The sequence below is a fragment of the Sciurus vulgaris genome (assembly GCF_902686455.1).
Source record: "Sciurus vulgaris genome assembly, chromosome: 14".
NCBI classification, from domain to species: domain Eukaryota; kingdom Metazoa; phylum Chordata; class Mammalia; order Rodentia; family Sciuridae; genus Sciurus; species Sciurus vulgaris.
In genome coordinates, this window is record NC_136475.1 from 29901280 (window position 1) to 29927382 (window position 26103).

The 26103-nt window shown below is 40.2% G+C and overlaps 1 long non-coding RNA gene and 1 pseudogene across 2 annotated transcripts in view; one reads left to right on the top strand and one right to left on the bottom strand.

The window, feature by feature from the left end:
• LOC306644438 (uncharacterized protein C2orf78-like) overlaps positions 1–26103 on the top strand; it is a 96690-nt pseudogene that overhangs the window by 30376 nt on the left and 40211 nt on the right. The gene's annotated exons all lie outside the window — the stretch shown is intronic.
• LOC306644477 lies at positions 10238–18083 on the bottom strand. Its single transcript, XR_013759402.1, has 5 exons — positions 17630–18083; positions 16101–16174; positions 14284–14402; positions 13275–13405; positions 10238–10456 (listed from the first exon to the last, which is right to left on the bottom strand). It is a non-coding gene; the product is annotated as an uncharacterized lncRNA (long non-coding RNA).

The following is a 26103-nucleotide window of genomic DNA, read 5'->3' on the forward strand; positions in this document are numbered from 1 at the left end:
CTTTGATGTGGTGAAGATGCAACGCCAGGTTGCAAGGGGGGCTATAGAGGCTGTGGGAGTGAAGCCCCCACCAGTTCACTCCACCTGGCTGGTGCTTCTGAGAATACGGGCTGAATCAGGTACCAAGGGACTCTTTGCAGGTTTTATCCAGAGGATCATCCAGGCTGCCCCTTCCTGTGCTCTCATGATCAGCACCTTACGAGTTTGGCAAAAGCTTCTTCCAGAGGCTCAACCAGGAAAAGCCTCTGGGCCATTAAATGGGGCCAGGAAATGGACTCTTAGCTCTTCTGTGGATGGGGGGCTGGAGATGGTGGAGTCAGGTGCCTTTTCCTCAACATTCAGGGAAGGGGCCTCCTTTGCCTCTTCTCCAACCAAGAGCCCCAGGTAGGGCTGTCCCCCAACCCTGGGTCATCCAGGCCTTCCTTAGACCCAGCTTGCTTCCTGTTGCTCCCCCTTTCTAAGATCATCCCTTTCCCACCCCAAGTTCAAGACCAATCTGATAATTGCCTTCCTCTTGTGTTCCCTTTGTGTTGGTCTGTAGGTGGGCCCCCAAGAGCCAAGAACCCCTGGGATCAGCTTAGTCTCCCTGCCCTGTGCATGCTCTAAAAATTAAAAAATAAGTCAGCTTTGATGGAAATCCATTTACAAGTAAGAAGGGAAGGCGGGCTGGGCTGTGAGGTCTGAGATGTTGACACCCATCCCTATTTACCAGGCAGCCTTATCTCCCACTACTGTTCCTTCCTACATATTCTTAGTTCAGGGTAATTGAACTGTCATGTTCCCAGGACATTCCCTCCACTGCCTTATCCAATGAGGTTTGTTAACATTGCCCTCTACATAGATTCTGTTTCTGCCTTCCCTGCTTTTCTGGAAGTCTTACCACTTCCTCTCCCTTCAATCAGATTGATTCGTTTCTCTGTAAAACTCGCAGAGCTCTTTTGATCTGCAATACAAGTTAGATCATTTATCAGATTGTGTAGTTAATTGTCAATAACTTTATTTTCACTTCCTGCAAGTGAGGACCTGAGTCTTGTTCGAGTCTGATTCACATTTGTGTTTCCTGTAGGCTGAGCACAGTGTCTACTTCGCATATATTTAATAGGCAAATTTACTGAATTAAAAGGGAAGGACTGTGCCAAACACTAATTCCTCATGTGTAGTTGTCATCATCAGACTCCTGATTCACGGTGTATCTCATGGTCTGACTTTGTCATCTCTCAGCAGTTCAGACCTTGCTGTAGTACGTCCAGAAGATAATGTACTTTTTAACGTTTTTTTTTTTTTTTAATTAAAATATGACTGAGAATTTGCTTCCTAAGCTTAGCTTGCTGGCTTTCTCAGAGGGTTTCTCCTTGGTGTTCAGGAACTGGGTCCATCCTTGGCATCCTGAAGCAGTTTTAGAATTTGTTAATGCATTTTTAGAGAGACCAGACTTTTGTAATTGTAGGGGGTTGGCCTTGGGATTTAAACATTCTTCTCAAGACTAAACTCAGAAGGAAATAACTACCTAAGTCATTTTCCATTACGAAGACTATATTATTTTATGCCTCCATGAAAGTCATACTCTAACATTCTTATGAGTTCAAACAGAGATGAACAGTTGAAAGGGGAGGTTATTTTTTAATCATCCTATTTAGACTGTGGCAGAGAATTTCAAAATATCATACAAATGTTTTGGAAAGGAGTAGTTTACCCTTGTCTGATGTTGAATAAGTAAAGCCTACTCTTTTCTTGAAGTATCGAGAACATGAACTCAAACTGAAAAGTTTCCTATAAATCACATACAAATGAGACCCAAAGCACAATTCAACCTTCTCCAGCTGGGAGCTGGAAATGAATAAGTTACATGCTTCCAAAATATAATGATGGAACCAGTGTAGGACATGCAGTCCCATTCCAAAAGGGAGAAATAAATGAAGAACCGAGTGATTGGAGCAGGCTTGGTAGTGCATGCCCATGATGCCACTACAAGGGAGGCTGAGGTGGGAGAATTCCCAAGTTCAAGGTCAGTTTGGGCAACATGCAAACCAAGAATGGGAAAACAACATTAAGTCTTAGTGTTGGAGAACAATCTCTTTTGTTTCCATGTCCTGCATTCTGGGCACACTAGGACATGTGTTGGACGCCCCACCCCCGTCCCAAGACATCATACAGCCCATTTCTCTATTTTCTGCTGAACTCAGATCATCCAGATCTCTCATGAGTTGGGGGTCTTATGCCCAAATTGTTCAGAATGGATTCATGGGCTGATGGCTCTCTGGTTCTGGGTCTCGAAGCACTGCCCCAAAGGGGCCTCTCTTTGGTGGCTCTGCTCCTATAACGTCTCTGAACAGGCCCTCAGACTGTCTGCAACATACTTTGAAATCTGGGTAGAGACCACATGGCCCCACAGCTCTTAGGGGAATTGGCTTATATGAATATGGAGGCTGAGAAGTTCCACAAAATTGTTTTGCTAGATGAACACCCTGGAATGCTCGTCATGTGGCTCAGTCCACATCCAAAATCTTCAGAACCAGGGCAGCTCATGGCATAATTCTCAGTTTCAGTCCAAAGACCTCAGAATCCAGGAGCCACTGGTGCAAGTCTCAGAGTCCAAAGTCTAGAAACCCAGTCCTGATTTCAAAGGCAGGAATAGAAGAGTGCCTTTGTTGTGATTCTGTCTGGGCTCCTGCTGTTTGCATGGTGCCACCCATATTGACAGCAGATCTTCCCCACTCAGTGTGGAGAACCACACATCAGTTTCCTTCAGAAAACCTCTGAAAGTCACACCCAGAAATAACTCTTTACTACATATATATTCCTTAATGCAGTCAAGCTGACACATAAAATTGACCATAACATCTCCAAATCAGCTGTGGCCACAGGCTGGAGAATAGATTTTATGACAGTTTTTTGATGTCATTAGAATGAGATGCTCACTCAGTGTCTGAAGCTGGGGGGATTCCAGTGACTTAGGATTGCTCTCCCAATGCTAGCAGCTGTGAGCTCTGCTTGGAATGATTCAGCCTCGTGATCTCAGACTTTTCCCTTCACCATTACAATTCCTACAATTGATAGACTGCATCATGTGGTGGTGCCCAGGAGACTCTGTCCTCAGTTTCTTCAGTGAGCCAGTGCCAATACTGCTCAGGAGTGGAATTTCTTTGAGATACTGGTAAAAAAGAAAAGAAGAGAGAGAGAAAAAAAAAAAAGAAAGTAAAAGAACAAAACCTCAAACTCGTTCCTGAAGTAAGACTTTCTTTTTATTGACCTCCCATGACTCTCAGAGAAGATGTTCAGGGTCAGTTTCTCTTTGCATGAAATCATCCGCAGATAAATACATGGACTGTACAGAATAGTCCCTTTAGATCTTTAGACTCTGTATTTGATTGCTTTTCAGATTCCCTTGAATTGAACATTATTATAGTTAGAAACTAAACATAGTAGGAAGAGCTAGCCACTACCTATACCACCATGTTCTGAGCACCTACTCTGTGGTAGGGTCTAGAAATATGAAATGCTTGTAAGACAAATAGTTTATGTTCACAAAAAGTGTCCAATCAAGTTGGAGATGGGAAATACGCAATAAAGATACATAGCATTCTCAATCTATGTATGATATAAGCACTAGGAATTTTGAGGAAGGAAAGAGCACTGAATGCAGGCACTTAGAGAATCCATTACTAACTGCTGAGTGAATCCATGAATGAAGTGGAACAGACATAGCCAGAGTTTAATGAAGGACTTAACAGTGAGACGAAAACTGCTTTAGACATGAGCAAAGGAAGAGAAATGGTACTCCACTTGGAGATTTTCGGAAATCACGAGTACAATGCAACAGGGATGTGGTGTTTACCCAAGCTGGGCATCAGAGGAAGGATAGGGGATGGTCACAGCATCTCTGGTTATGAAGAGAACCCAGTAATGCACATTAGTAGACAAGGGGGTGAAACACGGAGGCGAGGGATTCAGGGAACACAGAAAAGACTCATGTTGCGGGAGAAGTAACGTTGCTTGTGTAGATGTTTGACTTTCCACAGTGAGGTTGTAGGAGTGCACAAGAATTGGGACAATCTGTTTTCTTCTTTGCAGATGAGGAATGAATTCACCATTATCCACATTATCATCTCTAAGCAAAGTGCTGGTATGGTTATTGCAACACAGAGAAAGAACTTTTCCTCATACAGGATCAGCAGGGTCTCATCAACCTGGGCAGGATTCATGTAAGCAAATCTCAGCTCTCTGAGGGTTCATCTCTGAGGGTTCATCTCTGAGGGTTCATCTCTGAGGGTTCATCTGTTATGAACACTGCTTGTTTCTTGTTTTCAATGGATTGTACATTTATTGTTTTCCTCTCCTTTGGATACAGTTCCTAGTATACTTGAATGCTTGTACTAAGAAATCGGCAAAGTTTTCCAGAACCTCTGGTAGTGGTGTTAGGTCCAGCTAATGTGCATCCTCCAAACAGAAAATGGAATTCTCACTCAGTTACACCTCTACTACATTCTGGTAGATACACTAATGTGGAAAAAAACAGATGAGTTTTGCTGTCTCAGTCACAGTAGATCACTTCCACTGGAACACAGCTTCAAAACTTCCCTCCACTCTTATAAGATATCCATTGCTTAGAGCTGCCTTCTCAGATGGGCTCAGTGCTGAACAACTGTCTGCTATGTTACTATGATAACTGTGACAGAGATGAGTCGATGTCACTGAGGCTCTGTTACTAGTTCAGTCAAATATTACAAGAAGAATGTATTTGGTATAACGGGAATAATTTTGAACATGGATAAGACTTTACCAACTTCCTGGACACTATCATCAGGGCACAGTGCTTCCTACATAAGGGGTTTTAGTCCTGTGAAGTATTACAGTATGAGCATCTTCCTCTCCTGGATGGCCTCTGTTGTTGGTCACAATTCCTTCAGCTTGTGAGCTGGATTTCTTTTGTCATTTCTCAGAGGTGAAGCCTATTCTTTTTGACCATCTAGCACAGCTCTTCTTTACATCAACCACGTCTTTCAAGTGTAGTGTTCTTCAGAGTCTGAAAGAGGTGCTGCAAAATTGGCTGCTGGGGCTTTCTGTGGACACTGGCAGGAAACCTCTGACAAGCAGTCCAGATCCATGAAATCTGTGTCTAAACTGATTCACTATGAAGGATACTTGTGCACTACTGCACTATGACTGGAGAGTAACAGTACTTTCTTCTTGCAGTTCAGGTTGGATTTGTCTGAGTGGGATGTGACACATATGTAAATTATAACCTTTCACTAGGGCTATTATTTGCTCCTGGGTTGTTCTATTCTGCACTCTTCTGCCTGGATACCAGTAAACGGAACCAGCTCTGATAACAGTATGCACAGGTTATGTAAAAGTTTCATGCGGCCAAGAAAAGAGACTTGGTACAAAAGGCAAAATCAGAGTTCAATTTCAGCAGCAAGACATATCAATAAATTTGTCACTAATTGACAACCAGTTGGTTGCCTGTGGACATATAAACCCTTTGAGAAAGGAACATAGATTGACCTCCAAATCCGAGAAAGAGGTGGAGTAGTAGAGTACAAAAACAGGCTAAAGTTAGTCTAACACCCTTCTCTATTTAGCTATAGTCTTCCTTTTGCCTGCAGGAAAGCCCAGAAGGACGGACAATAAACATTAGCTCTACTCGGGGGAAGAAATGGAACTGGTATTTGGAGTATTTATTCTCAGAGGTTGTTACAAGGTGTGAAACATTTCATAGGAAGTAATATTCATCATTCTTCTGTCCCAAGGTCAGAGCTGGCCTTTATCAGAGAGCAAAACCACCACAATAAATATTAAGTGAACGTTGACATACAAAGTTAACACATCACACTAAGTTCCTTCCTCAAGGGTAGAGAGGCCAAGTAGCTCGACTTTTGTTTCCGTATTCATTTCAGTAGCAGACTGCCATCAGGGAGTATTCAGAAGGGCCTCCTGTTGGTGGCTCAGGAGGGCCTTGGTGTGGCCAACTATCTTTCATCATTTAAATTTTTAGCTTCCTGGTGAAAAAGGACCTCTTCATCCTGCTCTGCCCTCTAACTAATTATACGCGAAGAGACACATCTGCTTTGTGGTGGGAGTTTTCACATTCTTCTAAACTATGTGCTGCACTGACAGACAAAAGCAGGTAATATATAATGCTAGTATATCCACAGACATACTTTTGCATACTGTGCTGTCTCAGTGAAACCTCTGTGGATATTGACATTTTTTCTTATGTGAACAAGAGCAGCAGTGCCAACTTAATAGGAAACAACACACATGAGTCTAAGGGCCCTGAGTAGCTGATGGTCTCCTGGGCTGTCACTGGTAAGAATTTCTTGAGGGAAGGAAGGAGAAGGATCGGGGGGAATCAAGACATTTCTCTTCATACTGATACGGTTTCATTAAACTATTTTATTTGTGTGTATATGTGTATGTATATACATAATTTTTAAATGTTGTCTATGTAAACTAACTACAACTTTACTTTGAGAAGGAATTCTGACGCTTTTTATGGATTTCCTATTAACTAAACTAAAATGTTGAAAATATAAACTTTGGAGGGCTGGGGTTGTAGCTCCGTCATAGAGAGCTTGCGTAGCATGTGTAAGGCACTGAGACAATTTCATGCAGTGCAAATAAATAAATGAATAATGTCCATCAACAACTAAAAAATGTTAAAAATATGAATTTTTTCTCCCTGCTACTCTTAAGTTAATTCATATCATTTTAGAGGAATGAAGCTGAATTTATCCTTGCATTGAAGGGTACTGTAAGAACCCAGAAACCACTCCGGACACGGGAACTCACGTAAGAGGGTTTATTAAGCAAACAGAGTGTCTTCCTGCAGGGTAAGAGAGAAAATGAGAGGAAAAGAGAAAGGGCATGCGCAACAGAGAATGTGAAAAGCAAGGAGGAGAGAGAAAGAAAAGTGAATAGGAGAGAGAAAGCAAGAAAAAAGATGGTGGGGGAGTTATCCTTAAGCAGTTGAATTCCGCTGGGCTAACAGGGCACCAATAACGGACAAGGATACTTGCAAGCTGACTGATGAACCAATAGCTAGGTAGGATGTTCCCAGAATGACAAGAAGTTGGGACGCAGGGAGATGACTGCAGCCAGAAGGGCAGGGGAGCAGCTTTATATTATAGGTACATTCTCAGTTTTTTTCTGTTCATTAAAACAAAAATAATAATCGGACAGTAGAAAACTCATTCATGTATTCCTAGAGTGAATTAATATGTATTGAGTTCCTTACTGTGGGGCAGGTATGCTTTGGTGTGCTGGTTGTATAGCTGCATCCCATACAAAGAACCTTCTTTTAGGAATTTATGTTCCAATGAAGAATAAAGATAATAACCATGTAAGCAATATATAATGTCAGGTCCTAAGAAGAAAAAGTAGGCATTAGGGATAGAATGGGGAGGTGGTTGCTATTATTTATAAGGTGGTTAGGGAAGGTCTGTCTGACGAGGTGATATAAGCAGAGAACCTCATAAGCATATGAGCCATTTGACTAGGAAAGAGCATTCTGCACAGGGGAAAAGACAAGTAAAAAGGCCCTATAATGTTTACCTATGTGGCATATTTAAGGGACAGCAGAGGCTGGTGAGGTTACCACATGATGAAGAGTGGGAAGAACTAGGGACAAAAGGCAGAGACTACCTTATGAAAGGTCCATTTAGCCTGGTATGGAACATTAGGGAGACTGAGAAAAGATGGCATAATTTGGCTTACCTGTATGAAATACAAAGATACAGTGTGAAGGTTATACTAAAAAGGATTGAGGGCCAAAGCAGAGAATACTTAGATTCTTACAGTATTCCAGGAAAGAGTCTTAGGACAGTCTCATAGACGATAGAGAAGTGTTTAGATGTTGGATTCAGTCTCTATTTTGAAGTTGGAGAAGTTAGGATTTACTGATCACTTGGATATTAGGAGGAAGAAAAAGAGGAGTCACGGATGAGTCTTAGACCTTTGTTTACCTGATCTAGGTAAATTCTGAGATAGAGATGAGGCATACTTGAGGAAAAGGGTTTTGAAAAGCATGAAATCAACTTCTATTTTGTACAGGTTGGGTTGGAGATGCTGAATAGACAACTGGATTTCAGGGTATAATTTAGAGCTTGAAATTTAATCTGGGAGTCATGATGGAATAACCATGGCATTAGATGAAATCACTTTATGTATGTGGAAAAGAGAAAATGGAAGAGGACCGAGCCCTGGGGTGTTCCAACATTACAGAGTAAAGAACAGGAATAACAAAAGACTGAGAAACTTACAAATGTACTAGCAATGTACTAAAATGAGGAGACTGCTATGCTGGAAGCCAGGTAACAAGAGGGTTTCAGAAAGGTGGGAATATTTCCATTTGTTCTCATAAATGAGAAGAAGCTCAAATATCTGATCTCATAAGAGAGTAGAATAGTGATTAGTAGAGGCCAGGTGAGTCGGGGAATTGAGTCTGAAGAGAGGATAAATTATAGGTATAAAGGTGCAGTTGCGGGGAAAATACTAATGTTTGACAGCACTTTAGGGTAACTCTGTTTGACAACAACAAACTGTACATTTCAAAATGGATACTAACTTCTGGGAGTAAGGCTCAGTGATAGAGCACTTGTGGAGCACGTGTGAGGCAGTGGGTTCAATCCTCTGCACTGCATAGAAATAAATAAAATAAAGGCCCATCTACAATAAAAAGTACACAGATATTCTCATTAAAAAAGAAAAAAAATCCCACAACATTGAATGCTGTCTAAAAGAAAAAAAATTATATATATTTGACATATAATATTCCAATTACCCTGTTTCACATTGTACATATATATGTATTGAAATAGCGCACTGTAACTATAAATATGCATAGTTATATATCTATGAAAATGTTTTAAGTCAAATAAAAAATACAGTTCCTCAAAAATAAGAGGAAGAAAAAAGAAAGTGAACTATGTAGTCACCATGTTGCAAATGAAATCTTTTAACAACAACACAAAAGAAATTATGGGTCTCTTCCCATACTTGTATTGCATTTATTGTTTATAATTCTGGAAAGAAATATCCTTCCTTTGTGTGAAGTTCAAGTGTACCCCTCATGGATGTAAAAAACTTTTTCTTGAACAGGATTTTGGGATCAGCGTTGAGACGGTCTAACATGACCATACCTTTCTTCGTGCACCACACATGACTGTTGTGCTCACCAAGAGTTCTCTGGCTCTTTACTCTTCTCAGACTCATCCCACACAGATCTCCTTTCTCTCCAGTGTTGACCTACACACTCACTGTTCCTACCAGATGATGCTGCCAGAGTCAATAACTAGTGTCTGCTCCCCCAAGTTTCAGGAGTGAGTACACAGGACTTGGTTCTGGGTGTTATAGGGAGGCAGGAGCGAGTCTCAGAGGAAAAGGTCTTTATACTTGACACTTGCTCTTTAGAAAATATGGAGATTGTAGCATTAACTGGCTTCTTTCTAAAATGCTTCTTGAAAGCCCCATATTCTGCTAAACCTATGATGCTTCTTTCAAAAGATATATAAGCAAAAGTTTTGCTGCTTTTCTAAGAGAAGCCAGGTGCAGTGACCCATGCCTGAAATCCTAGCAACTTGGGAGGCTACAACAGGACGATTGATCCTCAGCAACTTAGTGAGACCGACCCTATCTCAAAAAGACAAAACAAACACAAAACAAACAAACAAACAAAAACCAGGGATGGGTATGTAGGTCTGTAGTAAAGTGCCCTGGGTTCCATTCCCAGTATCAAAAAATTAAAATAAAAATAAATTTTAAAAAGTCCACCAGAAATTTGAGTATTTGACTTGAAGCGAAGGGAGTTCCAAGAGTTCAATGTTGTGTTAAAGAATTTCAAATCTGTGCTAAGCGGGTGGAGCTCAGTGGAAAAGCACTTCCATGCATGTGTGAGGCCATGGGTATCACCCCTGGTACCACACACACACAGACAAACACAAGTTCAAAGTCAAACTCATGATGTCATTGTTAGCTCTTTTTCATTCCAAATACTGTTATTTACTATGAGTTCTCTCAGAAAAACCACTGTGGTTGCACTGATGAATCATTCTGTAACTGTGCTTACTCAATAGATAAGAGACTTGTAAACCAGCATGCTATAGAAGCTGTCTTAAAATGAACTTAGTTGTACTGTGTGTGAGAGTGCATGCCTGGTCCTGTGTGAGTGTGTGAGAGAGAGAGGCTGAGGAACACCTTTGCTTGCCTCTGAATCTGCCTTTTTTTATTTGCGAACTGGATTCTTTAAATTAACTGACCATGGACGAGACGAGATTTCTTCATGTTGCCAGAAAGGATCTCATCCACACAACAAGGATCCACCTGTTTTGTATATACACACAGTGTAAAAGAAATTAGAGCTGTACTTCAGGCAAGGAGGACAGTCAGAGCTGATGAGGTGCATTGTTCTGCCTGGCCCACATGGAAGCTCTGCCTTGTCACTTGTCTTTCCAGATCTCTGTAATAAGGACAGACATGGGAAGCAGTGTGAGATGGAAACAGATTTGAATCTGAGCTATACTACTGATTCACTCTATGTCTTTGAGGCTACTTCCCTACCTGGACCTCATCTTTCTGATCAGTAAAGTGAGGATAATAATAAAACATATTTATAGGCATACTGCAAGGATTATAGGAAGTAGGGTTAGCATGCATAAGGCCCTGAATTCAATCCCCAGCAACACGTGCACAAAAGAAGTAATTTGCAGGAAGTACCTAATACAGTAGCTGGGTAATGAAATGTTACTTTTGTTCTTTATTGGTGTCAACTGCTATGCCTATACTTTGGCAAGAGGTTTGAATGCAAAGGAAAAAAGCACCAAAGAGAGGTTAATTAAGTATACTTGACCTGGAAGTTTGCTCAGATAGAGGGTAAGTGAAAAGCCTATAGCTGAGAAGTTAATTGGAAAGTATCAGCATAAACCCAAGTTTTTACATTAGAAACACCCACAAACATAATTTCACAGAAAAAGTCCTAGGAACATTTTCAGCCTGGTAGCAATGCATATCTCTAGCACTCAGATGATAGTCTCTGAAGTATCATTCCCACTAAAAGGAATCTAAGTACATTGATTCGGGCTGGAGCTCAAAACGAACAAGATGACCCTGGAACATTTTTATACAAATAGCAAAAAGAGTGAACAAAAATTCCAAAATTTTGTTTTGAAATGTCTCAGGCACCAAATTGAGGAGCTCCAAACATCCAAAGACAGGGCTTCAACTTGTACCTCGGTAACAAAAAAAGGGCATGGAGTTCATAATGATATAAAAAGTAAATTAATTAAACAAAATCCTACTATTTCAACTCACTGTGCAAATTTAAACAAAAGGAAAGAATCATGCCTACACAACTGGGCCTCCAGTTGATAAGGGGAAACTTGTCTTTATAGAAAAATCCACAGATAATAAAGGAAGAAAGAATTATTGACCTTTCTATTTTTTGAAGTCTCAAAAGAATCGATGGACCAATCATCAAGAACTGCTAACATCATAGAAAGCGATAACCACTCATTTATAAGCTTCCTCGGAGAAGAAATACAATGGCACTTCTGAAACAGTTTTGCCACACACACACAAAAAAAGACAGAGAAAACAAGTCTGAATATGAACAAGCTAGATCCAAGTACCAGTTTGCAGACAGTAAAGGACTAGAAAAAAATATTAACATCACATGGGGATGCAATTGTCAAAATCTACATACCACAGACACTACCTGATTAACACATAAATTTCAAGGCACAGTTGGAGGAGTTAGAGAGACATGAAAGGGAATCTGTGGATTAAATAAGACATAAGAGTCTTAACAACTAATTGCAACGTGACAATATTTTATGGCATTTAGGAGCCAATTGCAAGTTTGAGCACTGATGGGATACGTGCCATTCAAGAACTGATATAAAAAATAAAAGTCCATACGTTTGAAATACACTCACCAAACAGGCAGAAATAAAATTATATCACATCTGAGCCTTGCTTTGAAATACCACAGAATGGGGTGATACAGGTAGGGGTACAGATGAAGCGAGACATTCACCAGTTGATAAACATTAAAGCTGAAGGCATCAGTGGGTATAATAAACACCTGTAAGTATTATGTCTCTCTGTATCTGTGTCACATTTAGGACAACAGCTTAAAAACAGGAAGATGACACTGCAAAAGTACAGCAGTTTCTCAGGAGGTCAAAGACCATGTGACCCAGTAATTCTACTCATAGTCAGACATGTAGAAAAACTGAAAGCAAGGATTCACACAAATATTTATACAGCAGTCCAGCAGGGTGGCACACGCCTGTACTCCTAGTGACCCAGGAGGCTGAGGCAGGAGTATCACATGCTTGAGGCTACCTTTAGTAAGACCCTAAGCAACTCAGTGACACCTTGTCTCAAAAATTAAAAAGGGCTGCGGATAAGGCCGAATGGTAAAGTTCCTGTGGGTTCAATGCCCAACAGCAAAATACCAAAAAGGAAACATCTGTACACCAATGTTTACAGCAGCAATATTCACTATAGCCCAAGAAACACCCACTGCCTATGAATAGATGAAGGATAAACAAAAGATGGCACATGCACACAATGAAATACTTACCCATGAAAAGGAATAAGATTCTGAAACATGCCCCAAAATGGATGAATCCTGAAAACATAATTAGTGAAATGGGCTAGACACAGAAGGACAAAGATTAAAGATTATTATTCCGTTTCTATGAGGCGCCAAGCATAAGAAAAGTTAGAGACAAAAAGTAGATTAGCGGTTACCAGGGGCTGGAGGAAGGAAAGGGAATTACTTTTTATAGGTTACTGAGTTTTTGTTGAAGATGATGAAAAAGACTGGGTACAAACAGTAGGAAAGGTGACCAAACGGTTCATGTCTACAATCTCATTATGAGACAGCAATTAAATGCATGTGATTCAGGAAACCATTTGGTTTCCTTTTAAAATTATTATTACCCATGGAAGAAGGCCAGGCTTCACATGATCATAAGATGAAAATTATGAAATCGTTACTGAATTACCATGAATTATTTTAACATCATAATGGAGAATGGTGCGCAACTGCAATCCCAGCAGCTTGGGAGGCTGAGACAGGAGTATGGCAATTCAAAGTCAACTTCAGCAACAGAAAGGCACCAAGCAACTCAGTGAGAACCTGTCCTCTAAAAAACAATACATAATACGACTGGGGATGTGGCTCAGTGGTTGAGTGCACTTATTTTTACTTCAATCCTTGGTTGTAACAAGAAAAAAAAAAGTTCCCTTCAGTTAAAGGTTCAATTTACCTCTGACACATAATAGTGCTGAGTAGTCGTTAAATCAATAATCAATCCAAGCTCTTCATTTTGTTCTCAAAATTGCTTAAAAAGATCCAGTGGAAAAAGGGTTCTTCTGGAGCAAGTTTGGCTTCAAAACTCTGTGAGAGAGAGTGAAATAGAGAGACAATGTGTGCTAAAATCTGGTTATACATTTATTCAAATCTGAAGACACCAAAAACTGTGAGATACAAGGAGAGTTTCTACTCTTCTAGAAACTAAATTACTAACCTCTCTTCCATTCATCTGAAGGAAGAAAGAAGCTCACTCTAGAGATAAATGTATGTGTTACTTGAGTTCCTCATACTAAATGCCTCGTGAACAGACTAGTCAACGTTAATATAGTTGCTTAAAAAAACCTGCTCTTTACCTAAGTTTTGGATCCTAACTCTGATTCACAAATAAAGTATTGTTGGCCAATTTTAATGTCCATTGAATGTCTCAGGACAATAATCACCTGATCAACAAAGTGAAGACCGTATTTCGTTTTGTTTGGAAATCTATTGAGTTGTTCACTGTTTTGGAAATACAACCTAGGTTACAATCTATATTTGTAGATCTTGCATTCATAGTATAAACACCTCTTTCTTTATATCTTCTAGTGTGCGAATGTTCATTAATTTAGATACTGAAATACATATGACTTAATTATAAATTTAGTGTATTATTCATAGTTAAGGCATTATAATGACTTCTTTGAAAGTATGGTTTGAAGAAAATTATATTTATCTACAAATATTTATGGGGAGCAACGGATACATTAAGAAGCATTTGCTACAAAAGGAAAATGGAGTGTGACAGGATTGAAAACCAGTGCTCAAATAATTTGTTCATACATTCATGGCCTCTATTAAAAATAGCAGCCCAAATTTAAAAAAAATATTGGTGGGACTCAATTTTCAATAGAAAGTTACAGTACTATTGGCTGGTAATTAACTAGAACATATAGACTTCTAAGCAGATAGCAGTGAGAGTCTACCACATAGAACCTCATGGAGAATCCTCAGTTCTATAGATTCAGTTAGGTACCGCTGCCTTTGGTGCAGAGCAGGGAAAATGAAATCTAAAACACCCACCTCAGCAGAGGTAGGCTGGTTCCTGGAGGAGGGCAGGAAAAGATGGTCACCAAGACACCATAAAAAACAGGGAAGTTGTTACTTAATATTATTTTGGGAAGTAATACCATATGTGTGAGACAGATTCAAAGGAGAGAGACTGAAGGACTTTCTCCATATTTGCAGCCTGGCTACAGATGGCCATGCTTCTAAATACAATGTTGTATGAAGCAATGGCACAAAGGGTCACAGGCATAAGCACACAAGCCACCAAGCAGACCTGGCACTGAGTAGCAAGTTGCAAAAGCTGTGCATCTTGGGCAGCAGGTGGAAATTTATCAGATGCAACCCAAATCACTGTAATTTCATGAATAATATCCCTGGATAGAATAAGCTTTCCATGGCATGGCTCTGAGAGCTAACAAGTAAATTTACCTTGAAATTTTTGAAGTACACAAATCCAAGCTGTCACAGTACAGTGGATACAGTCGGGTCCCTTCTAGTACTATGATATCCCTGTGATCTCAATAAGTATACTCTGACTAGAGTTCACCATGATCAAGACTAACACAAAAAGTTCACCAATCCCGACAAACAGCATGATTTAAAACAAGATTAATTCTTAATATCGATGTGCAGGGCTGGGTATGTGACTCAGTGGTAGAGTGCTTGACTAGCATGAGTGAGGCTCTGGTTTCAACACTCCCAAACACATAAATAATAAGTAAATAAAATGAAAATATTGTGTCCATCTATGACTAAAAAAATAATAAAAAAAAAGGTTTATGTGTAACTAAAACTACTTTTACATTAAAAAAAATGAATGTTTGGCATCACAATTTCATTGTGGTGTGCTAGGAATCTGGCAAAGATTGAGCCACCAATGTCAGGTGTTGGTTCATTTTTGTTTGTTTTTAAATATTTTCCATTTCAAGGAAGGTGGTCCAATAGAGTGGCCAGGCACAGAAGCAATGAAGTCAAGCTGCCTGAATATCAACGCTCTACTTCCCCACACCCAGCCCTGGCTGTGTGATACTGTGGATCATATGGATGCCTGAGTTGTGACTCCTAGTCCCAGAGACTGCCACAAATAAGGGTTCCATTGCTTGCACATGTGTAAAAATCAGTCAGATGAGTGAAGATGGCAGAGACAATGTCCACTCTACAGAGGCCAACGGTAGCATGCTTATGAGCAGCTACATCCCTAAAGAACATCTCCAAGCAAGGAAGCTCCCCACCACAGAAAGTCCCAGCTTGATAACACCATCCCTCTGCAGAGTCTGTGGTGTTCCTCTGCCGGATATAACCACCCAACTTCCTGCTAGCTATGTGGCCCAGGCAGAAACCTGAGAGTACACCTTGCCTGCAGGTTCCCACCTAGAAGCCAGATAGTGGGGCTTTTAACCTCTACCCCAAAAAGGAACCTATATTAATGCTGTACACATTAAAGAAAGTTTTTTTAAAAACTTGTAGTGCATAATTTTTTTTTTTTTGGGCAGGCACTGGGATTGAACCAAGGACCTTATGCTTTCGAGGCAAGTACTCTACCAAGTGAGTTAAACTCCCAACCCCAACAATTTTTATTTGATATATTTCATGCAGTGTTAAAAAACAGATATATAAATATATATGTATATTAAAATTCCATATCAATTTCAAAAAAGAAAAAGAAAAAAACACCCCAGTCTTCCACAGGGTGAATTTAGATTTCTGAAAGAATACTGAATTAACTTCTGCTTACCTTTTGCAAAGGGACTTTGAAAGCAAAGAATCAAGTCTCAGGCATCCGGTCCAACTGGGAGAGAGTCTTTCCACCTAGGAGATACATTCTTTGTTAGCCAAACTGTATGTTAGCCTTGTCTCCATGCACAGAATAAAGGCTTCTGGAAAACCACAGTCCCCGCTGACACAGCATGTCCCTTCCCTCTGCTTTGCTTTCTTCTACTAACTTATTCATCTGTCTTTCTGCTCTAACTTATTCATCTGTCTGGTAATAATTCCTTCTTCCCATCTCCCCATCTTGAAAACGATCAAAGACAACAGAACAAAGGAATCCACAAATCAGGAATAGCTAAAATCACATGGCCAGAACTTCTGTATCCCTCACAAATTCTAACCTTAGTACCAATACTAAGGAGTTATTATTACAAACACAGTGCAACACTTTTAATTCAATTCTCTAACTAAACATTTTCTAAGTTTTCATACAACCGATAGCATCAAATTCAATCGGTAGGGCATTTAAAGTTTAATTTTGAACAGAAAACTCTTCAAATAGAAAGGGACTGTGAACTTCACTTAAAAAGGCTAGGAGTCAACGCGGAAAGTATTATTTGAGCTCACTTCTGTGGGACAAGGTAGAAGTAAGTATGGTGAATTCAATATATCTCAAGCACAGAAAGTCCAGAGCAGTAAGAAGTGGGGCTGGAGAAGCAGAGAGGATCCCACACCACACAGGGCCTCACAGACCATGTAAGGAGATTGTTTTTATTCTTAAAATAATGCTTTACACTGATGTCTACCTCACAATTCCATTTCAATTTCAACATGGTTTGGCTGCGGAGGCTAACCCCATGAGCACTTCACCACTGAGCTATACACCCACACCATTTTCTTTCTGTCTTTTTTTTTTCTTAAAGAGAACAGGTATCCCTAAAGTGCTGAGCCTGGATTGGAACTTGTGATTTTCCTGCCTTAAGGCTCCCAAGTACCTGGGATTACAGCCATGCACCACTATACGGGGCTTTCAATTGTTCATAATGACCTACTTAGAAGATTTGTGCAAAGAACACACTGGGAAGAAGTAAAGAATAGATGTAGGGACACTACTGCACTCAACTGCAACAGGTTAGGCAAGACCTGCATTAGGATGCTGAAGGAGACGAGTTGGCAGATTTAAAAGATATTCAGGAGATAAAATTAGAGGAACTCAATGAAGTTTGGAAGGGAGAAGAGGAAGATTTCGAGGAGTAAACGGTTCCACTGCACATAGGCACACAGCCTCAAAACTGACCATCTGGGCATGTAGAGGAAGGTCTCAGGGGCCACCCGTTAGGAAGCACCTGTGTGCCTTCCGTGATTCCTGCCAAGGACGCAAACCTACTTTCCATGAAAGGTCTCAGGCAGGTACTGAGGGATTCATTCGAATTTAAATCTTGTTACTCATATTTTCTGTGCCAAACAATAACACGACCTGAGGAATTCAAGGGCACGTTCCATCTGGACGATTAAGGAGCGTCCCCAACACCATGGCCCGCCTCAAAGGCATACCTGACCCGAGGAGAAAGGGACACAGCCTCACTTAGAAAAGGGTGGGGCGGATCACAGAACGCCGCACTCCATTCCTTTCAGCTTCTGCTGGAAGCGCGGCGAGGGTCAAAGGCTTTAACCCCGGGCAGACGGGCCAAGCTCGCCGCGGCGACAGGGCGAGGCTGAGACCACAAGACCTGGAGCCCACCCAGAAGCTACGAGGCGGAAGGGCCAACCCAGCAGCAGGGCATATCACCTGCTTTCCGGGATGCGGTTTCCGCCCTTCCTCTTTGCTGAGTGACGTCCAGAACAGTCGCGTCCCTGGCCTCAGCCACTGCGGACAGGATGCCATTGGCTCATGTGGGCGCCGAGATGCCGCCCACCCAATGCCAAGCGGGTCTAGGCCGTCAGTGCGGCGTCCTCGGTGCAGGAACAAGATGCTGGGACCTGGGCGTGCCGGGCAGCTACCCACTGAGTGCGGGCTGGCGCCAGTGCGCCTGAGCCACTTCCCGTCGTGATGGGACACGCCCACTTGCTGTGTTCCTCCACTTACACACGGGGCTCTGGCGCCCACAGCGCCCTCGTTAGCCGGAGGCCTGTAGCACAGGTCTGTGAGTTCCAGTGAGCACTCCTGAATTCAAAACTGCTGGCCCTGGAATAAAGAGTTAGGTCCCACTGCACCCAGTTCAGTATGTGTTCTTCGAGATGTTTCCAAGTGTTTACACTTACATTTTGTACATCTTTTATGGATATTTACTTTCACATATATGTATAGCTTCTTCCTACACAGCAGCAGCACACCATACAATTTCTACACTGTCTCTAGAATACTGATTTTTCTCAGTTTATACGTGGATGGCCAAGTTTTTAATGACCATAGCGCATTGCATACATTGTAAATAACATAACTGAAAGTATCATCATTTGCTTAGCCAGTCACATATTAATAGACTTCTAGTCATTTTCACGATTTTTGGTTTGGGTTTTGGTCTTCTCTTACAGTCCATGCAATGAACTATCCCTACATATATACAAAACTATATCTAAATTTCTAGAAATAGAATTTCTGGAATGAAGGATACACACCGAAAGTTTTGAACAATACTGTCTAATTGACCGCCAAACATTATATACCCTATACTCACATTCCTGGCCAGGCATTCACATGATTCCTATCATATGACAGGTATGCTAAAAGTAGATAACATTTGGATATGTTCTAGCAAATACCAAAACAAAAACAGAAGTGAGAGACATGAGAGTGGAGTTCACTTGTAATATCTTCACATACTTATCACTAATCTGGACTGTACCTGTTAGGAAAACTCTCAATTCAGCCACAAGTAGAAGAGCAAAGAACAGCGTGTCTGAGATGGGAGTACTGACTTCCAGATTAAACTGTAAATAATTATGATTGCAACAGTTCTTCAAAATAATTTCTACTTTTCTGTTTCTAATTTTAAAAGCACCTTATATGCACTGTTATTAATCTTCACAATAATTTTTATTTGCAAACTACAATTTGGCACATTCAAACTGGACAGTAAATTATAAAATACTGTTTTGGAACATAGGAAAACATATCTGAGAGGTATATAATGGCTAGAAGGCATAAATGATCCATCTGTTTATAAACATGACAAAATACGAAGTGCGACATAAATTTCTCCAAAACTAGAATAACTATGTTGGTCTTGCACTTTAAGTTTTCAAAAAGACACAAGTACGGCCAGAAAAAACTCAGTTAGAGTTGCCAGGAGACAATCCAGACCTAGACAGAATAGTATGGGAAGTGGCAAAGAGTAGTCCTTTGGAGAGGAGTGGTTCCAATAAGAGGTAAAAGAAAGTCTTCACAAATCCGTAGTGCACAGGAATGGAGGATAGAGACCAGAGAAAGACATATTAGGAGGAACAGTTAAGTAGTTGACAGTAATAAAATGTGACAGTACCTGGTAGTGCCTAGGTATCATATAGAGACTTGAGGGTTTCCAGTCTTAATAAAACCCAAATGAGAATATGGAGAGAACATGGAAGGATGCAGGGATAGATGATATGGGTAGGTTACAGCAAGATGAGTCCCAGTCATCCTGATCAGTACTAATTGCTGGGATTGGTTTGGCCTGGGACAATACCCTCAATATAAAAACTGAGGCTTTAGGTCAGGGAAGGACCTGATACTACATCACACAGTGTTGGACCAAATCTCTTTAGGTACTTTCTTCCACATTTAAGACTTGTTTTAGAGGTTAAGGTGAGGTTTACTGCAAACTAGAGTTGAGTGGATAGAATTATAAAGGGCAAATACTTATCATGCATGGGAAGCAGGAGAGGTAAACAGCATTTGTCTAATTATAACTGAATATTGGACCTGAATATTTCAGTATGGAAAAATTACATTGCTATCAAAAATGTTCTTACCACATGCTATGAATTTTGATTTGGAATGTCCCTAAAGGCCCATGTGGCAAACCTTCCCCTCCAGTTTGGTACTATTGGGAAATTGTGGAAACTTTAGGAGGCGGGGTCTAAATAGGGCACAATGTTGCTATTTCTACACTCCCAGCTATTTGGAAGGCTGAAGCAGTATGATCTCAAGTTCCATGCCAAACTGAGTGCCTCAGTGAGACCCAGTCACAAAATAAGATTTTAGAGGAGGGGCTGGTGATAACTCACAGAGTGATGTTGGGTTCACTAAGCAGTACTCTTTTAAAAAGGGTGGGGAGGGTCTAGTAGGAGATCTTATTATTGAGGGCATGGGCTTGGAGGGGACAATGAAGTCGAACACCTCCTCTTCTCCTCTGTCCTCTCTCTGTCTTTCTCATCCAGGTCATGAGGTAGGCAGCTTGTTTCACCATGTTCTTCTGGCAATGATGTTCTATCTTGCCACAGCCAAAAAGCAACAGGGCCAGCTGACTATGACTTAAAATCTCCACAGTTGTGAACCACAATAAACTTTTTCTCTTTATCAGGTGATTATCTTAAAGGCTAGTTACAGTAAGGGAAACCCAACTAATACACCACATTCCACACAACCTTACACCTACCACCTTAACTTGTAGTAGTTATGGATTTACTTCATTACTATGAGATTATAAGGAATGATATCACTTGCTGATACTTAGTTATTAGGCTTATGTTACATACCAACATTATAGAAGTTAGTTATCCATGATATGAAATGGAGATGAAAAGCAACAAATCCTTGAAAAACTTTACATAGTCCAAGCTTTTTTTACACTGCCAAACCTTCCAGGATTTCTTCTCATATAAGAATTATCCCACACACAACTTCTAAAAATACCATATATCATAATAAACACTGGAGTACTGGAAGAGATAGGCCTACAAATGAAATATTCAACTTCATTTGTGAACTTTACATGAGTTATTTATCCTATATATGAACTTGTCTTCCAGTGGGCCCTTGACACCTTGAATCACACACTATCTACTCACTGCCTCTAGGAAGTTCCTAGACAAATTAGTCCAGGCATCTTAAATGCTTACCCCCATGGAAAATGATTAAATCCACAGATTTACTCCCCCAAACCATCTCAGTCCACATATATACATATGTATGTGTATATTGTGCGTCAGTGTGTGTGTGTGTGTGTGTGTGTGTGTGCATATATAAATTAGCAAATAATTCCTGACATGCTTTATCACAGTTATAAGAGAAGTTAGTGAAACAGATTCTCTCCATGGGATCAAACAAAAAGCAACCAAGATAAAGGTGGGCTGAACACCAACAGACCTGATCCTTGGTTGTGCGGTATAACTTACCATATAATGCTTTTTCCATATGCCTTTCATCAATTTTCTCCACAAATCCATTAGCTCAAGTTAATTCCTGAGGCTTCAACACAAACAGTCATCAATAGAAAAACATGCAATGTGTCTTACAATGTTGGATTCCTTTAAAATATGAAAAAGAAAAAGTGATTTAAAAATCCAGAGCCTCTAAGAGTTCTTCACAGTCTGCAAACACACTAATAAAGAACAAAAATGAGATAACATGACAAAAAACAAGATAAGCAAATTATATGTAAGAGTTTTATCTTCATTGTACAGAACTGAAGGAAGTTTCTGGATTTTCTAGCTAGTTACATCATATATCTACCTATATATGTGTATGTACTGAGCCAGGTGCAGTGGCACATGCCTGAAAACCCAGCACCTCAGGAAGGTGAGGTAGGAGGATCAGAAGTTCTAGCACAGCCTCAACAACATAGAAAGACCCTATGAAATTAGCGAACTGACTCAATATAAAATATAAAAGGGCTGGGAAGTGACTCAATGGTAACGAGTCTCTGGTCATCCTAGGACGCCAAAACCAAAAAATTGAATTCTCTGTTTTATTAATACAAAATAAAATCAAAGTATGTTGACTTATTTCTGACAAAAAAAAAATACAAAATCCACGTGATTTTCTTTTGTCTACTCTCACTTTCCCTATATTCTACTAATTATTCTCCTGGCCTTTCACTCAAGCATGGCAGTCAAAGACTGTGAGAGGCCCAGGATTCTATAGTGGTGGTTTGCAAGGGGGAGGAAGATTCAGTAAGTGCCACACTGGATTGGATTCACTTACATAGGAAGACAGAAAGAATACTGAGAGCCTATCACATATGAAGGAGTCCAAAGCAGGATGTCTACATTACCCAAGGAGCCATCCATGGCATCTGGTGTACAACCAAAGTCCAAAAGAAGGACATTTGACAGTGAGCTGGGTCTTCTACCTCTCCACTGTTTGATTCTCAGGTTCAGAGTGCATTTTCAAAGAATCAGGTCACAAAATTCAAGACCCCTGCTCTGGAAGTCAAAAGAAAGTACTATCTAGGAGTATAAGAATGCAAAATCAAGGCTTGTCCATGAAACAATGTCTACAATGAAGAGGGGTGGGAGGAGAAGAGCAGAAGGAAGTTACAAGTCCAACCTGGCCCAGCACACCCCAGCCGAAGGAAAGGAGGATTCAAGAAAACCAAGAGAAAAACTGGGACCTCCCCATTCCCTATAGGGTGCACTCAAGGAATTTCAACCTACTCTTAGGTTATGAAAAAACTCTTTAGGACTGAGGTTGTGGCTCAGTGGTAGAGTGCTCACCTGGTACGTGTGAGGCACTGGGTTTATTCCTCATCACCACATAAAAATAAATGAGTAAAAGTTTTGCATCCACCTACAACTAGACTACATAGTAAACCTTTTAAAACCTTTTCTTTCATCCTTGGAAGCTGCAGGAAGTTTACTAATCAGATCAATATCTCTGTTCCAGAATATCTAGAATTGCTCTCTTTCTCCATCCCCAGGGGTGCTAACTGTACATTAATATATAATTAAGTGCCCACTTTTATCTATTAAAATGTGAAATATAATATATAACATATAATAGTTTTTAATGAACATTTATAAGGAACACTGAGCTGATCCTCTGAATACAAGCACCAGGGAAGTTGGCCCTATCTTAACCCTCTTGCAGAATTTCACGTTCACAGAGCTTGGCTATTTAGGTTCAATGATAAGTCCCCTGTCACTTTCTCCACCGAATTAACTCTCTTGACAGTTTCTCCACCCAATCCCACCTTCTGGTTGGCAATCTGAACTCCCTATTGGCTATCTCATACCTGTAAACTGCCTTTTTGGTGACATCATTCTCCCACCAAACCTACTGCCACCTGATAGAATCTTAGGGATTCCATGGAGTTGTAAGAAAATTTGGATCATCACAAGTGACGAGTGACAGGTAACCAGTCATCAGTGACCAGTAGTAAGTGGCCAGTGGCCAGTGACTAGTGATCTCCATACTGGGAAACATGCATTCTCTAACCTCAGTCACCCAGACATCCTCTGGGGTGGTCTCCTCATCCTTTGCATCTGCAATTGATGTTACCTCTTCTCTGACAATGTCAGGTAGGGAAAGAACCATTTTAAAGTTGATCAGTAGGCTTTTTGCTGCCTCAGTGTACTAGTGGAGTCCTATTAGCTTAGAGTAATAGGGAAAAGGATGGAAGTAGAAACCTGGAGACCTAATTTGAGTTTTCACTGACATGTACTAGGTGTGGGAGGGATGATCATTTACTCTCTCGCAAAATCTGTTTCCTCATCTGAACTAGGAGGATAACAGACTGCCTCTGCACTGGTCCCTTTGTTTTCTAATATTAAGTCTTAAGGGGATGTTTACAGAGAATGAAATTGGATTTGGTGAGTGCCTTTGTTTCAACCAAAAGAGAAAAGTCCAAGACAGAGAAGAAAACTTACACTGTGAAGGATAGTAGGAACATACCTGAACATTGTAAAGGCTAAGCCCATGGCCAACATCATTCTAAATGGAGAAAAACTGAAACCATTCCCTTTAAAAACGGGAACGAGACAGGGATGTCCTCTTTCACTACTTCTATTCTACCTTGCCCTCGAAACTCTAGTCAGAGCAATTAGGCAGACTAAAGAAATTAAAGGGATATGCATAGGAAAAGAGGAATTTAAGCTGTCAGTATTTGCTGATGACATGATTCTATATTTAGAGGATACAAAAACCTCCTCCAGAAAACTTCTAGACCTCATTAAGGAATTCAGCAAAATAACAAGCTACAAAATTAACACACATAAATCGAACACATTTTTATTTTTTTATTTTTATTTTTTAATGTAATTTATTTTCTTGTAAACAAATGGGATACATGTTGTTTCTGTTTGTACATGGAGTAACAGCATACCATTTGCGTATCATACATTTACTTAGGGTAATGGTGTTTGATTCATTCTGCTATTTTTTTCCTTCCCAACCCACCCCACCCACCCCTCTTTTCCCTCTATGCAGTCTTTCCTTCCTCCATTCTTGCCCCCCTCCCACCGCCCATTATGTGTTATCATCTGCTTATCAGCAAGATCATTCGTCCTTTGGGTTTTTGAGATGGGCTTATCTCACTTAGCATGATATTCTCCAATTTCATCCTTTTGCCTGCAAATGACATAATTTTATTATTCTTTATAGCTGAGTAATATTCCATTATATATATATATATGTGTGTGTGTGTGTGGCTGAGTAATATTCCATTATATATATATATATATATGTGTGTGTGTGTGTGTGTGTATATATATATATACATACCACGGTTTCCTTACCCATTCATCAATTGAAGGACATCTAGGTTGGTTCCACAATCTGGCAATTGTGAATTGAGCAGCTATAAACATTGTTGTGGCTGTATCTCTGTAGTATGCTGATTTTAAGTCCTTTGGGTATAGGCCAAGGAGTGGGATAGCTGGGTCAAATGGTGGGTCCATTCCAAGTTTCTAAGGAATCTCCACACTGCTTTCCAGACTGGCTGCACTAATTTGCAGCCCCACCAGCAATGGATGAGTGTACCTTTCTCTCCACATCCTCACCAACACCTACTGGTGCTTGTATTCTTGATAATTGCCATTCTAATTGGGGTGAGATGGAATCTTAGGGTAGTTTTGATTTGCATTTCTCTTAATACTAAAGGTGGTGAACATTTTCTCATATGTTTGTTGATTGCTTGTAGATCTTCTTCTGTGAAGCATCCGTTTACATCTTTAGACCATTTGTTGATTGGGTTATTTGTATTCTTCATGTAGAGTTTTTTGACTTCTTTATAGATTCTGGAAATTAGTGCTCTATCTGAAGTATGAGTGTCAAACATATTCTCCCACTCTGTAGGCTCTCTCTTCGCATTGCTGATAGTTTCCTCTGCTGAGAGAAAGCTATTTAGTTTGAATCTATCCCAGTTATTGATTCTTCCTTTTAATTCTTGTGCTATGGGAGTCCTGTTAAGGAAGTCTGATCCTAAGCCAACAAGGTGAAGATTTGGACCTACTTTTTCTTCTATAAGATGCAAGGTCTCTGGTCTGATTTCAAGGTCCTTGATCCATTGTGAATTGAGTTTTGTGCAGGACGAGAGACAGAGTTTAGTTTCATTCTGTTGCATATGGATTTCCAGTTTTCCCAGCACCATTGGTTGAGGAGGCTACCTTTTCTCCATTGCATATTTTTGGCCCCTTCGTCTAGTATGAGAAAATTGTATTTATTTGGGTTTGTGTCCGTGTCCTCTATTCTGTACCATTGATCTACCTGTCTATTTTGGTGCTACAACCATGCTGTTTTTGTTACTATTGCTTTGTAGTGTAGTTGAAGTTCTGGTATTGTGATACCCCCTGTTTCATTCATCCTGCTAAGGATTGCATTAGCTATTCTGGGTTTCTTATTCTTCCAGATGAATTTCATGATTGCTTGCTCTATTTCTGTGAGGTATGTCATTGGGATTTTAATTGGAATTGCATTGAGTCTTATAGCACTTTTGGTACTATGGCCATTTTGACAATATTAATTCTACCTATCCAAGAACATGGGAGATCTTTCCATCTTCTAAGGTCTTCCTCAATTTCTTTCTTCAATGTTTTGTAGTTTTCATTGTAGAGATCTTTTACATCTTTGGTTAGATTGATTGCCAAGTATTTTATTTTTTTTTGAGGCT